Source organism: Rhinopithecus bieti, unplaced genomic scaffold, assembly GCF_001698545.2.
Source record: "Rhinopithecus bieti isolate Rb0 unplaced genomic scaffold, ASM169854v2 scaffold_10379, whole genome shotgun sequence".
NCBI lineage: Eukaryota > Metazoa > Chordata > Mammalia > Primates > Cercopithecidae > Rhinopithecus > Rhinopithecus bieti.
The window spans coordinates 1393105-1408244 of NW_016806591.1; positions in this window are offsets into that span (position 1 = coordinate 1393105).

A 15140-nucleotide genomic window follows, 5' to 3' on the forward strand; every position below is an offset into this window, starting at 1 on the left:
ATTCTGGGTTAAAAATTCTTTTCTTTAAGAATGTTGAGGCCAGGCATGGTGGCTCATGCCTGTAATCCCAGCACTTTGGGAAGCCAAGGTACGTGAATCATGAGGTCAGGAGTTCAAGACCAGCCTGACCAACATGGTGAAACCCCATTTCTACTAAAAAAAAGCTATACAAAAACTAGCTGGGTGTGGTGGTGTGCGCCTGTAATCCCAGCTACTCAGGAGGCTAAGACAGGAGAACTGCTTGAACCTGGGAGGTGGAGGTTGCAGTGAGCCAAGATTGTGACACTGCACTCCAGCCTGGGTGACAGAGCAATACTCCATCTCAAAAAAAAAAAAAAAAAAAAAAAAAAGAATGTTGAATATTGGTCCTCATTCTCTTTTGGCTTGCATGGTTTCTACAGAGATCTGCTGTTAGTCTGATGATGGGCTTCCCTTTGTAGGTAACCTGATCTTTCTCTCTGGCTGCCCTTAACAATTTTTCCTTCATTTCAACCTTGGAGAATCTGAGAATTATGTGTCTTGGGTTTGCTCTTCTCAAGGAGTATCTTAGTGGTGTTCTCTGTATTTCCTGAATTTGAATGTTGACCTGTCTTGCTAGGTTGGGGAATTTCTCCTGGATAATATTCTGAAGTGTGTTTTCCAACTTGGTTCCATTCTCCTCATCACTTTCAGGGAACCCAATCAATTGTATGTTTGGTCTTTTCACATAGTCCCATATTTCTTGGAGGCTTTTTTCATTCCTTTTCTATCTTTTTTTCTCAATCTTATCTTCATGCCTCATTTCACTAAGTTGACCCTCAAACTCTGATATCCTCTCTTCTGCTTGATTGATTTGGCTGTTGATACTTGTGTATGTTTCTCCAAGTTCTTTTGCTATGTTTTTCATCTCCATCAGGTAATTTATGTTCTTGTCTAAACTGGTTATTCTAGTTGACAGTTCCTGTAACCTTTTATCAAGGTTCTTAGCTTCCTTGCTTTGGATTAGAACATGCTCCTTTAGTTCAGAGGAATTTGTTATTACCCATCTTCTGAAGCCTTCTTCTGTCAATTCATCAGTTTCATTCTCCATCCAGTTTTGTGCCCTTGCTGGACAGGAGTTGCAGTCACTTGCAGGAGAAGAGTCATTCTGGTTTTTGGAATTTTCAGCATGTTTGCTCTGATTTTTCCTCATATTTGTGGATTCATCTATCTTTTATCGTTGAGGTTGATGACCTTTGGATGGGGTTTCTGTGTGGGGCTTCTTTTTGTTGGTGTTGATGTTATGGCTGTTTGTTAGTTTTTCTTCTAACAGGCCCCTCTTCTGCAGTTCTGCTGCAGTTTGCTGGAGGTCTACACCAGACCTTATTTACCTGGGTATCACCAGCAGAGGCAGTAGAACAGCAAAGATTGATGCCTCTCCTTCCTCTGGAAGCTTTGTCCCAGAGGGGCACTGGCCTGATTCCAGCCAGAGCTCTCCTGTATGAGGTGTCTGTCAAACCCTATTAGGAGGTCTGTTTTAGGAGGCACAGGGATCAGGGACCCACCTGAAGAGGCAGTCTGTCCCTTGGCACAGCTCGAGCGCTGTGGTGGGAAAACCCTCCTGGTCAGGATTCGCTGCTCTCTTCAGAGCTGGCATGCAGGAACATTTAAGTCTGGTGAAGATACACCCACAGCCGCCCCTTTGCTCAGCTGCTCTGTCCCAGGGAGATGGGGTTGTTATCCATAAGCCCCTGACTGGGTCTGCTGTCTTTCTTTCAGAGATGCCCTGCCCAGGGAAGAGGAATTTACACATGCAGTCTGGCCACAGCCACTTTGCCACGCTGTGTTGAGTTCCACCCAGTCCGAACTTCCAGGCCTTTATAGTGCGACCGGGGGAAAACCGCCTACTCAAGCCTCAGTAATGGTGGAGGCCCCTCCCTTCAGCAAGCTCGATGGTCCCAGGTCGACTTCAGTTGGCTGTGCTGGCAGCCACTGGCAGAATTTCAAGCCAGTGGTTCTTAGCTTGCTGAGCTTGTTAGAAGTTAGACCCACTGAAACTCCCTGGCTTCAGCCCCCTTTCCATGAGTGAATAGTTTTGTCTTGCTGGGGTTCCAGTCACCGCTCAGATACAGGGGCAGGGGGTGGGGGTGGGGAACACAACAACAACAACAACAAAAACCTCCTGTGGCTAGCTCAGTGTCTGCCTGAACAGCCACCCAGTTTTGTGCTTGAAACCCAGGGCCCTGGTGATGTAGGCACATGAGGGAATCTTCTGGTCTGCGGATTGCAAAAACTATGGGAAAAGTGTAGTATCTGGGCTGGATAGCACAGTCCTTCACGGCTTCCCTTGGTTGAGGTAGGGGTTGGGGGGTGGGGGGACTCCCCGGTGGAGGGGCGCCCCTATTCCTTGCACTTCCCAGGTGAGGCACGCCCCACCCTGCTTCTGCTCGCCCTATGTGGGCTGTACCCACTGCCTAACCAATCCCAATGACATGAACAGGGTACCTCAGTTGGAAATGCAGAAAGCACCCATCCTCTGCATTGGTCTCGCTAGGAGCTGCAGCCCGGAACTGTTCTTTTTTGGTCATCTTGCCAGCAGCCCGTTTTTATTGCTTATTGCATTAAACATGAACTCTTTCTCTGTGGCTCTAGCAAAACAACTTTCTGAAAATTCTGTTGTAAATACGTAATCAGAACGCCCTTTATTCAAGGGAAACAAAAGCACGGAATTTAATAGGCACTGATTGATCCCAACTTGGCTGTCATGTCCAAATGTCAGAAGTTTGAGGGAAACTGTACAGTGCAAAAGTATTTCTCACATGACTAAACGAACAAGCAAAGAATTAGTAACCAGATGGGACTGATTGAGAAACTTCATTTGCGATTGGGTTTGTGGATTTATTTCTCTCCAGGTGATGTATCTATTGGCCTGATTTAATCATTCTACCTGAACACATGTATCAATATCACATTGTGCTCCATTGATACATGAAATTATTATTTGTCCATTAAAAATAAACTTTTTAAACCAGTCTAGTTATAAAATTGTTTGTGGAAGTATTAAATTGACAATACTTATAGCTACCTTGATGAATTACACTGGCAGTCTACCAAACTGAGAAATTTCAAGGGGCAGGAGGTTATGAGAGATAAACAGAATTTCTTACTCTCTGTGGCAAAGAAAATAGGGTGTCTGAAATCAAAATATTTACATTTCATAAGTAATATGTCACTTGCATTTGGAGGTGACTTTGTTAGTGGTAAATGTAAATTTTAATTATATAATAAAACAAGATATCTGAATGGGTAAATTAAAGTGAATCTCCTGTATTTTATATACAGTGTTTAAAATATAATCAGTTCCTCTGGAACTAAGACAACACAAAAATTCTCTGGAGAAAAGAATGTAATATAGTAAATAACACATTTTTTGATATGAGAAAAAATATTATTCTACAAATCATAATTGGAATACTTATGGAAATATTTCATTGTGTTATAGGAGGTAGTCAGGCAGACATGAGCAGGGCAGGAGAGGGATCCCCTCACCAGGAATGTCAGGCAACTATCAGGTGATGGTCAATCTGTTGTAAAACGGTCCCTCTAAAATAATAATTGATCACAGCCAGCAGCAGGGAAAAGCAGTCTCTCAGTCGATAGAAATCACCTGAAATGGGTGATTAGCAGCTTCCTGATAAGATTCCAGGAACTGAGTGAGTGGGCTCAAGCATGTGCACTATGAGGCAAAATGGCAGAGTTTAACTGGTATATGACCTTCTCCTAGGAACACTCTATGGGTAAGGGAAGAACGCCTCAAGTGAGCATGTGCACAATTTCAGTAAACACATGGCACACGAGGCCCCTCCCAAGTGCTGGCAGGCTACTGCACATGCAGACAACCCACCCCAAGGGAAGAATCAGAAGAGAAGAGATGCAAGACCCCGGAAGCATGCCAATGTATAAGACCCCAAGTCAAAGGATGAACCACCCACTTGACTCAAGTTGCCTGCTTGGCCCTCTTCAAAGTGTACTTTACTTCATGTCCTAAAACTTTTAAAATAGACATCACTTCTTGCCTCAGTCTCTGACTCTGCCTTATGATTCCATCAGTTGAATCCTGTTTCCTGAGATGGCAAAAAATGAGTTTGCTGAAGACCCGTACACATTTGCTGCTGCTAACAACTGCAACTCTTGAAACATAGCTCAACTCTTTCAGTCAATTGCCAGTCAGAAAATCTTTGAATCCACCTATGACTTATAAGGCCCCATCCCCATCCTCCCCCTCCAAGATATTCTGTCCCTGTATCCTGAAGCAATGTTCATCTTCCATGTATTGATTTCTGACTTTACCTGTAATTCTTGTCTCCCTAAAATGTTTAAAACTAAAACTGTAATCCAAGCACCTTAAGCAAACATTCTCAGGATCTCGAGACTGGTTCCCGGGCCACAGTCACTCAGACTGGTTTAGAATAAACCTCTTTAAAATATTTCAGAGTTTAGCTTTTCTGTTAACAAAAGAATATAAAGGTGCTATTCCTGGGAACCCCAACCAGGGAAACGGAAGGGTGCCTGATTTGCTGTGGGACATAATCTAGGCTTTACATCACTGAATCTCTTGCCCATTCAGTTTCCCGCCTTCTTCTGTCTTCTCCTCCTCCTTGCTTTTGCCTCCCTTCCCTCCTCCTCTTCCTACTGTAAAGGTAGAATAATCTAGTTTTCAGTAAACAAAGATCACACTTTCTTTGTTTAATAAAAAGAAAGAAGGCAATTGGTTCCCCAACCTCTCCCTGCTTGAGTATCTTTTAAAACATAAGAGTCCCAATAAAAGGCCCAACCTTTTCATTTTCAATATAAGATCCAGGACCTCCTGACCAATGAAAGTATAAACACATTTTTCTGAGATTAGCTTAAAAGTCTTTCACAATACGAGAGATAATCACAAAGTAGGTCCTCTTGTCTTTCAGGGAAATAAGGGAAATTTTATTTCTCTACTACCTTACTGCACAAATATGTATAAAATTCTATCCAGATTTTGTAGCCACTTTTATGTTGTCTTGCATGCGTATAAATTTGATAACACTTACTCAATATTCAATTGTGTTCTTTCTCTCTACAATATTGCCATGAAGATTATTTGTTTCTCCAATCCTTCTTTCCTTCCCTCTGTCTTTTCTCCCTTCCTTCCTTGTTTCCTTCCTTTCCTTCCTCCTTCCTTTCTCTTCTTCCCATAAGTCCTTACCGAGTGCAGATAGCACTATAGTAAGTACAAAAAGACTTAGAACGTGGTAACCTAAACTAAAAGGTAAAACCAAAATAACCCCATTTGTTTCAGTATCCTTAACCTCTGCTTCAAGATTTTATAATGCAAGTTTTTTTCTTTGTACATTAGGTGTTATATTAGTTATTATCTAATTATTTTTATTGTAACTGCCCATTTATTGTTTTTCCAGGAGAATATTCTTTTATGCCTGCATCATTTTTGGTTTTGGTTGCAAGATTTCTGACAAATGTTTAGCATTCCATTGTTTTTGCATGTTTCATTGTGCACCGGACAATATTAATGGAGTGTTAGGCTTGTAAGTACCTGTGCTTACAAGAGGAGGATATGATGCTGTGTAAGAAGCTGAATCTTTTCTGCTATTGATCATGTGATTAGTCTCTGTGCTTCCCTTGAGTGAAAGCTTTCTTACTATTCTACTTTTTTTTCTTTTTAAATTTTAACCAAGCCAGGCACAGTGACTCATGCCTATAGTTCCAGCACTTTGGGAGGCAGAGGTGGGCAGTTCACTTGAGGCCAGTAGTTTGAGACTAGCCTGGCCAACATGGTGAAACCCCATCTCTACTAAAAATGTAAAAAATTAGCTGGGCATGGTGGTACATGCCTGTAATCCCATCTCTTTGTCTCTGTGGAAGAGTGGGTGCACAAGTTTGATAAGTGCCAATTATCAAACACAGCTGGCCTAATCTCATTGACCAACCTCCCCACTAACAACTTCCAGTTCTTTTTCACTACCTTACCCCAGTGTTTAAAAACTCCCCTGCCTTTTGTTTCAATAGAATTGACTGATAGAGATATTTAGTACATATTTTATACATATACACAACAATGTGCCTCTTAACAATGTTTCAATCAACAACAGATTGCATATATGGTGATTCCATAAGATTATAACACTGTATTTTTACTGTGCCTTTTCCATGTTTAGAAATGTATATACACAAATTCTTACCATTGTGCTACAGTTGCCTACAGTACTCAGTAGGATAACATGCTGTACAGGTTTGTAGCCTAAGACCAAGGGGCCATACAATGTAGTCTAGGGGTGTAGCAAGCTATACCATATACTTTTGTGTAAGTATATTCTATGATGGTTACACAACAACAACATGACCTAAGGACCCAATTCACAAAGTATCCCTGTTGTTAAGTGGTGCATGACTGTGTCCACAGGTGGATTAACATAGGCTAAATTTAAGCATGAGAACCAAGTACTCTAGTGGAAGCAGATGTATTTCTATTTTAGAAATAGCATTATTGTCCTATTTCCCACTCTCCACTGATCTCTTCCTGCTGTAACACATGAACACACACAAACACACATACACACACACAAACACACACAACCCACATGGAGCAGATCTAAAGTATCTGCAGCTTTGAAATACAGTTACTCAGGAATCCTTTTGTCATTTGTGAGCAAAAAGAAACTACTCCAACTTGGAGAGAAGTAGGGAAACAACAACCACCACCAAAAAAAAAAAAAAAAGAGGAGGCAATCACTGCTAGTGGATTTTCTAATCGGCTTTCACTTTTTACTATAGCAAAGGCCATGCCAATAACCATGCTTCTGCCTCTGTCTCCTTTCCCTCCTGTCAGCCCCTGTTTTCCTCAGGTTCTCGCAGGCTGGCTTGGTAGTAATGGCATCTGTAGACATGATAGTGGTGGTGTCAGCCCTTTCCTCGCTCCTGAGTAGATTCTTGCTATATTTAGATCAGCATTTGCAGTACCACATAGATGGAACGAACTTGTCAACAGGCCCAATATGTGTTGCTCTAGAAGTGAGCACAGAGGGCTTGTGTGATCCCCACACTCTAATATTTCCTGTCCCCTTCATTACATGTTGAATCATTCTGAGAAATTTGATTTCTGCGCCTTGGTCTTTTTCCTAGAATCCTTCTTTCCTAATGGGACTACAGCTGTGCACAGAATCCTAGCTCTTGCAGTTGCATTATTGGAGACCCACTGTGAATGAACTGGCTACCCAGACCATAACTCAATGGGTGACAAGGAATTGTTCCTCTCTGAATTCCAGTTTTTACATCTGCCATGTCGGTCTGATTCTCCAACCCTACACTCCGTACTCATTACAGCTTCTGTAGAATTTACAATGACTTTCTCACAGGGCTCATTGGAAACCTCCCCTCCATAAAAAGCCTCTCTAAAGCTGGGTTCTTTCCATGGCTATTTTTCTGTCCTATATACTCCCTCTGACTCTTATTACTGGAATACAGCTTTTAAGGTATAACACAAAAATATAAAAATATAGATATTGATGAAAATATATACTACTCACTAATAGTCTATTGTTTAGTGGGCAATACATATTTTTTTCTAATGTAATAACAGCTACTCAACTTAGTGTTATTATCCCCACTTTACAGGTTGGCAATCTGAGCCTAAGGCTCATTAGAAACTTTATTACTTACGGGACCACAGGCATTAATGCAAGAGCTGAAATTCAAACACAGGACTAACTTGGGCACAAAATCTTCACCTCTTTATGTTGTGTCACAAGATTCAGATATTCTTTGCTAAGAATTAGCACACTGGTAGCAGAGGAAAAAAAAATCCAGTCCCAAAAGTAGCCAGTATAATAAGAAAAAGGTAAAGCATTAGGATTCAAAATGCCTTGCAAATTAGTTGTGTGACCTTGAACAAATTATCTCACTACTTTGTACTGACAACTTCCTTATCGATTGCATAGGAAAATAGAACAGTTGGTAATAGAAGCTGTGTAAGAGCAAACTTAAGAAACTTGTGAAAATAATAATCTTTCCATGCAACTTTACAAAAAAACCCTTAAAGACCTTAATTCTTTCTTCACTTATCCATGTAGTGAGTGGAGATAAAAATAATAAATGTTACTGCAAGTTTTGTGTCAGAGGCTGCCTCTCTCCTTCCTGCCACACACTTTGAATGTCTACGCAAGAATCTGAGAAGTGCCTTTTCTTGCTCTCCAGTCAAGCTAATGTATACTGGAGGGAGAAAAATCCATAAATCCCCATATCTGGCTCTCAATTTGCCTTCCATCTGCCTCACTAATAGTTTTCAGGTTGAAGAGGTTTTTGTTTCCACATTCCCCAGGGCTATGAGAAACTATTAAAAGTGACAAAGATTGTTAGAAATGGAGGAAGGGTATAGAATCAATGCAAGTTTGGCAGGCAAAGCCAAAAGTACTTCACCTTATAAATATTAGAAAATTTGTCTGCAAAGTTGATCTTTAATGGAAAGTAGAAGATGAAAGAAGTAGCCAAAATAGGCTACCATGTTCATCCAGATATTACAAAAGCAATGACAGGCTCATTCTGCTGCCCGATTCCAGTACATGCTTACGAATGTCAGATGAGTACATTAGAATTTAATAGATGCCAGCAACACTTAAGTAAAAACAAGCAAAAATGAATTCAAATTCACTTTTATCCATAAACATTGTCCTCAAGTAAAACTGCAGAATTCTTGGCCCCATTACAAGATTAAGAGAGACTCTTCATTTTACTAATTATCTTTCCTTTTTTCTTTACCAAACTGACTTTACCTCTACCCATGAACTTAAACGGTAATGTGGTTCGCAATTATCTCACAACCTACTACGAAACAGTCCGAAACATCCTAAAGGAGAGAGAAGAGTTCCTAACCGTCACATGAAGTTGTTCTTCTATTTCAAATATATAGGTATTCCCATGTGTAAGGAAGAGAAAAACAGAATGTGAACGAGACAGAACATGTGCCCAAGCCAAATAAAATACAGTCTGCAGCCTAGTGGTTTGAATACTGTAGGAAAATATATTCTTATCCTGGAACAAAAGAGATGGTACGGAAATCACAAGTTTTAAATGTTATTAGGCCAATCTAACAGCCTTTGGCAAGGAGTAGTTAACATTTAAGGAAAATAATCTTTTCAGTTGCAGGGTTTAGGAGTGAGTCTTTATTGCCAAAAGTCTTTTCCAAATTGTAGTTATGAATTTTCTGCTGAACCTCGACAAATCTATAGCTTAGTCTATTAACACAATCTTTAGGGTGACCTTGAACGATAGGTTTGTATTTTAATGAAATCAGCATTACTCTGTTCTGACACATTTTTATAAAACACATTTTATAGTATTAATAGAAAACTACTGCAATTTAATCTATGCAAATGATATTAAAAGAAATACAGAAGTCTGTTCAAATCTTTAGGTTTAAAAGTGCAATCCCATTTAAAAAAGTATATGGATGCCAGCAAATTCTCAAGACTAATGTAACAAGAGTTTAAAATGATAATCTTTCTATCCTGATTTTGGCTGGGCCCCCAAAGGCTGAGAACTATAGAATGGGTGCCAAGTAACCATATACCTTACAGTGAGAAGTTAGTTCATCTATACAAGAACATGACAAATGTTTCTTAGATTTTACAAGGTCAGCCACCTTCCATAAATACAAACAAGGTAAAGACTGAATAGTCACAGGAGGTTTGGAAAAGTGTGTCAGTGAGATAGTACCACTCCACGAGGGCAGTGAAATAATGCTTCCTCTTGTTTTAATCCAAATGAATGGGGCTTCTCAAGGGCTCTGTAAGCATCCCCTGTATGTATTTCCTGTAACTTATTTGACACAGAGGACTGGGATTTAAAACACACCTGAGGAGCTGACAACGAAGAGGCTATACTTCTCAGGTTAAAAAATATCGTTTGTAGAGGGGGGTAAAAAAGGCATGTAATATGATGACAGGATTAATTTCAAATACATCAATAAATGCATTAAATGTACATCCTGTTGATATTTCAGTAAAAAAACAAAAATCATCAACTTATGAAATTCTTTTTGATACATTTAAAACATAAAGTTACAGAAAATATAAACTAAAATAATGGAATAAAATATGTCACGCAAATACTCCCCAAAATTATTAAAATAATTTCAAACAAATAGAATTTAAGATAATAAAACTTTTTGGGCGGGGGGGTGGTTGCAGTGACTGACGCCTGCAATCCCAGCACCTTGGGAGGCTGAGGAGGGCGGATCACCTGAGGTCAGGAGTTCAAGACCAGCTTGGTCAACATGGAGAAACCCCCTCTCTACTAAAAATACAAAAATTAGCAGGGTATGGTGCGCATACCTATAATCCCAGCTACTCGGGAGGCTGAGGCAGGAGAATCATTTGAACCTGGGTGGCGGAGGTTGCAGTGAACCGAGATCGCACCACTGCACTCCAGTCTGGGTAAGAGAGTAAGGCTCTGTCTCAAAAACAACAACAACAACAACAACCACAACAACAAACTTTCTTGAAGTAAAATGATTTTGACTCACAATAAAATTTAAAATTTTGCTCACTGAAAAATATGGCCTCAAAATATATAAATCAAAATCAAAAAACCTAGAAAAAATAAATTTAAAAACTAAAAGCAGATTGATACATTTCAGTAAGTAATTAATAAAACAAGCAGACAAAAAGTTTTGAGTCCTCGTGTAAAAATAAGCATTGATGTGGGAACCACTTACTCTTCTGGACAAGAGTCTTTAAAATAAATATTTATATAATCTTATGATGTTAAACAGACACTAGGTCTTGGATCTACTCTTTCAGCAACCTTACAATAGCTCATGTACACTGCCACATCTCAAAATAAATCTGAGACCTTAAACATGCTCAGTATTTTTCAAAAGATATTAATCTAGATTAGAGTAAATATAGCACAGCCAATCTTATTTTGCTAAACAGAAATAATCTTTTCTCAATATTACGTCATGCATGACACACATAGAAGCATTCTGACAAACCAAAAAGAATGACAACTGAGAAATAATTCTATAGAGGAAATTCCCAAAGGAACAATAAATATTTCTCCTTAGTCAATAGTACATGTATAGGAAGTTACACAGACTGTGGAAAGAGAAAGGTGATATTTGATCTACTTTTGACACCTTACTAATGTCAGTAGGTGAATGTGTGGGGAAACAGGCACTCCCAAACTGTTAGGAATACAGTCTTCTTGAAGGGATTGTGGCTATTCTAAACTCCTTTTGGTATATGCATTATAATTTACCAGTAGTCAGTTCCCTTTCTGGTAGGAAAATTATTCTTTCTTAGTGCATTGAAGCCTATAATGGACATGTGATTTGCTTTGGACAATAAAATGTAAGAAGAAATTATATGTATCACTTAGGGACTTTAAGGACAAATGCAAGCTATAGTAAATTCTCAACATTCACAGTAGTTATGTTATAGAAAGTTTCCATGAACGATGAAGATTGTCCATCAAACATTGTCATTGCTCTGAGGAGAAATGCACTATTGGCTTTCTATTAACCTCTGGTCACAACATTTAGACTACTTACCAGTCAATACAACCAGTAATACTTTTTAAACAGGCCTTTCTGTTTAAAGATATCTGAATGAATATATATTTCTTACAAATAATTATATGTAGTGCTTTTTTTTTTTTTTTTTAAATAATAAAGCACTAGCCAAGAACAGCTTAGCATTTTCTTCACCTTGGGTAACATCACAAAAATTTCTTTAGTTTTCAATCTCATAACAATGTTTCACCCTGTTTTTATGGTTCATCATTTAGTGGATCCACAAATCTAACCATTTTTTCATCTTTTGCATATTTTAAGGTGTTACTCACCTGGTGGTGGCTCACACCTATAATCCTAGCACTTTGGGAGGCCAAGACAGGCAGATCACCTGAGGTCAGGAGTTTGAGACCAGCCTGGCCAACATGGTGAAACCTCGTCTCCACTAAAAATACAAAAATTAGCTGGGTGTGGTGACAGGCACCTGTAATTCCAGCTATTTGGGAGGCTGAGGCAGGAGAATTGCTTGAACCTGGGAGGCGGAGGTTGCAGTGAGCAGAGATCACGTCATTGCACTCCAGCCTGGGTAACAAGAGTGAAACTCTATCTCAAAACAAAGCAAAACAAAACAACAAAGTTGTTACCATATAGTTTGAATCCTAATACAATAGATGTTACTTGCACTCTTTCTGGGTCAGCCTGACATATAGATTGGCACATTTCCTCTTATCTGAATTTACTGTATTACTAACTTGTTAACATTAAACTCATGGTCAACAGCATTGTAATTCATTCCTGAATACAGTGTATTGGACACATGTATTTTCTCCATAAGGCACATCACAGCCTTGTTGTGCATAGGAACACTAAACAGCACTTTAGCACTACTCTTTGGGCCATTTTAAATGGCAAAATTACCAACAAAAAAAAAAAAACATAAAATGTAAAAAAGTAGTACTAAATAGATAAAACAAACAAACAAAAAACAAGGTATGAGAGGTGAAATAAGAGTTCAAGAGCATCATCTTGTTGGACCTCAGCTGGAAACATGCACTGTTGGACAACTCAAATTTTTTGCCACTCTGCACATGTCTGAGAATGAAGATCAACCCTATACATTAATCTTGACCAACAATCTTCCAGGTACTGGCTGATTCATTAATCTGGGCAGTGCAGAGACCTCAACTGAACATGCATAAAAAAATAGCATGAATCAGTATTAAATTTCTGTTGTTTTAAGTCTCACTGACTTTGGAATTATTGGTTACTGCAGTGGAACCTCACCTCCTCTGACTTATATGCTCCCTGACCTAAAAATACTGTTATAAAATTTACCCTATAAATACACTCACACATCTAAACAAAACCATATGAGGAAGGCTATAAAATTTTAATGGAAGGATACATAAGAAACCAGTAATTCTGGTTACCTCTGGTAATCAAAAGGAGGGAACTGAAGGTCTAGGCAGTGCTTAGTTTTCTTAGAATAATTTTTAATTGTTTAGAAATGCATAATTTTCAAATAAAAGATAAATTTCAAAATTAAAATAAAATAACCAAATGAGAAGTATATGTATTTTAAAAATCCTTAAGGTTTTCTATTAAAATAAATAAATGAGTTTTACTAGATGGAAAATTTCTAGAAGGCTTGGATTGCTGTTTTTATTAAGGGATTATTGTATCACTAGAGAAAGATTATCCCATTATGCATTTGAAGGATGGATTTGAGACATTTTCAATTATTTTAATTAATCTAAATTATGATTTATTTTTAAGGACCAGCAGTTTTGTTCTCTTTTCAGTGACCCAAAAGTAGTAATATATGAGCAGCTGAGAAGAGGGCACAGCCTTGCCTCCTGGAAGCATCAGTACATTCTCACTGAGCCTGGTCCATGCAGCTTACCTATCCAGAGGGTCACTGGAACATGAATTTTAAGTATCAGAAGATCAAAGGATTGTCTTCCAGAAATAGTGATTCGTTAATTTTTTTATGTATGTGAGAACTACCACTTTGGGAAAACATTTTGGAATAAAATACATCTTGTTTGTAAAATTTTCCTCAGAAATTGCATTGAACTCATCGTTTTCATTGAAAATTTAAGGTGACAACAGTATTACAGAAAATATTATGAAAAAATCCCATAATTTCTCTACTTTAACACTCATTTAACAAACTTTTTTATCAAAATTATTTTATGTTGATAATCTATCTTGTCACCAAGTATCTACAGATTTACTGAGTACAACCGGAGTGTACCTATATATTTTCTACATATTTTGGTTTAACTTCATTCCCAGAAAATTGTCAAATGTTTTATTGAACTATTTTCATTATAGTTTACCACTGTTACTGTATTCATGAGTTAGTGCCTCATTATAAAATTCTCTCAAAAATTAGATTTATATATATATGTATACAAACAGAATAGCTGTGTAAGAAGAATTTTTACGAGACCACAGTGAAACCCTGTCTCTACTAAAAACACAAAAAATTAGCTGGGTGTGGTGGCGGGCACCTGTAGTCCCAGCTACTCAGGAGGCTGAGGCAGGAGAATGGAGTGAACCCAGGAGGCGGAGCTTCCAGTGAGCCCAGATGGCGCCACTGCACTCCAGCCTGGGCTACAGAGCGAGACTCTGTCTCAAAAAAAAAGAGTAATTTTTATATATTTCTAGAAAGGAAATTGTTCAGAAAACAGTTTACTTCCAGGGAATCTGCTATTCTAGAAAAGTATTATATACTATATTCATGTATATTTTACATGCGTGTATATAGAGAATAATTATATAAACACATGTGTGTGTTTATATAATCTATATTTATCATTACTATATATGGTGACAATATATAGTCAACGAAAGATTACACAAAATATTTCTTTTGCATTATATAAGAAGAAATCTACTCCCTTAGCACTATGGTTGAGAATGTTTGATGAAATAGCTCCTATGATTTGAAATGTCAAATTGAGTTTGGTTATTTAGCATGTTGCAAATCACCGTTCTTAAACTGCTACTGTTAGGGGCTGGGAATCTCCAAGATCGGAGTGGTGAATCCCTATGGGTATGCAGCAACCTCAATTTTGGCCTCCTCAGAAAAAAGAATTCGACTGAGGGGCGTAAGGCGGAAAGAGACTGAGGCAATTTCAGTGAACGACTGGAAGTTTATTAAAAAGCTTTAGGGGGCGGAGCAAGATGGCTGAATAGGAACAGCTCCAGTCTCCAACTCCCAGCGCGAGCGAAACAGAAGACTGGTGATTTCTGCATTTTCAATTGAGGTACTGGGGTCATCTCACTGGGGAGTGCCAGGCAATCGGTGCTGGTCAGCTGCTGCAGCCGGACAAGTGAGAGCTGAAGCAGGGCGAGGTATTGCCTCACCTGGGAAGCGCAAGGGGGACGGGAATCCCTTTTTCTAGCCAGGCGAACTGAGACACATAACACCTGGAAAATCGAGTAATTCCCACCCCAATACTGGGTTTAAGCAAACGGGCACACCAGGAGATTATACCCACACCTGGCCGGGAGGGTCCCACGGCCACGGAGCCTCCCTCATTGCTAACACAGCAGTCTGCAACCTAACCACAAGGCAGCAGCAAGGCTGGGGGAGGGGCGCCCACCATTGCTGAGG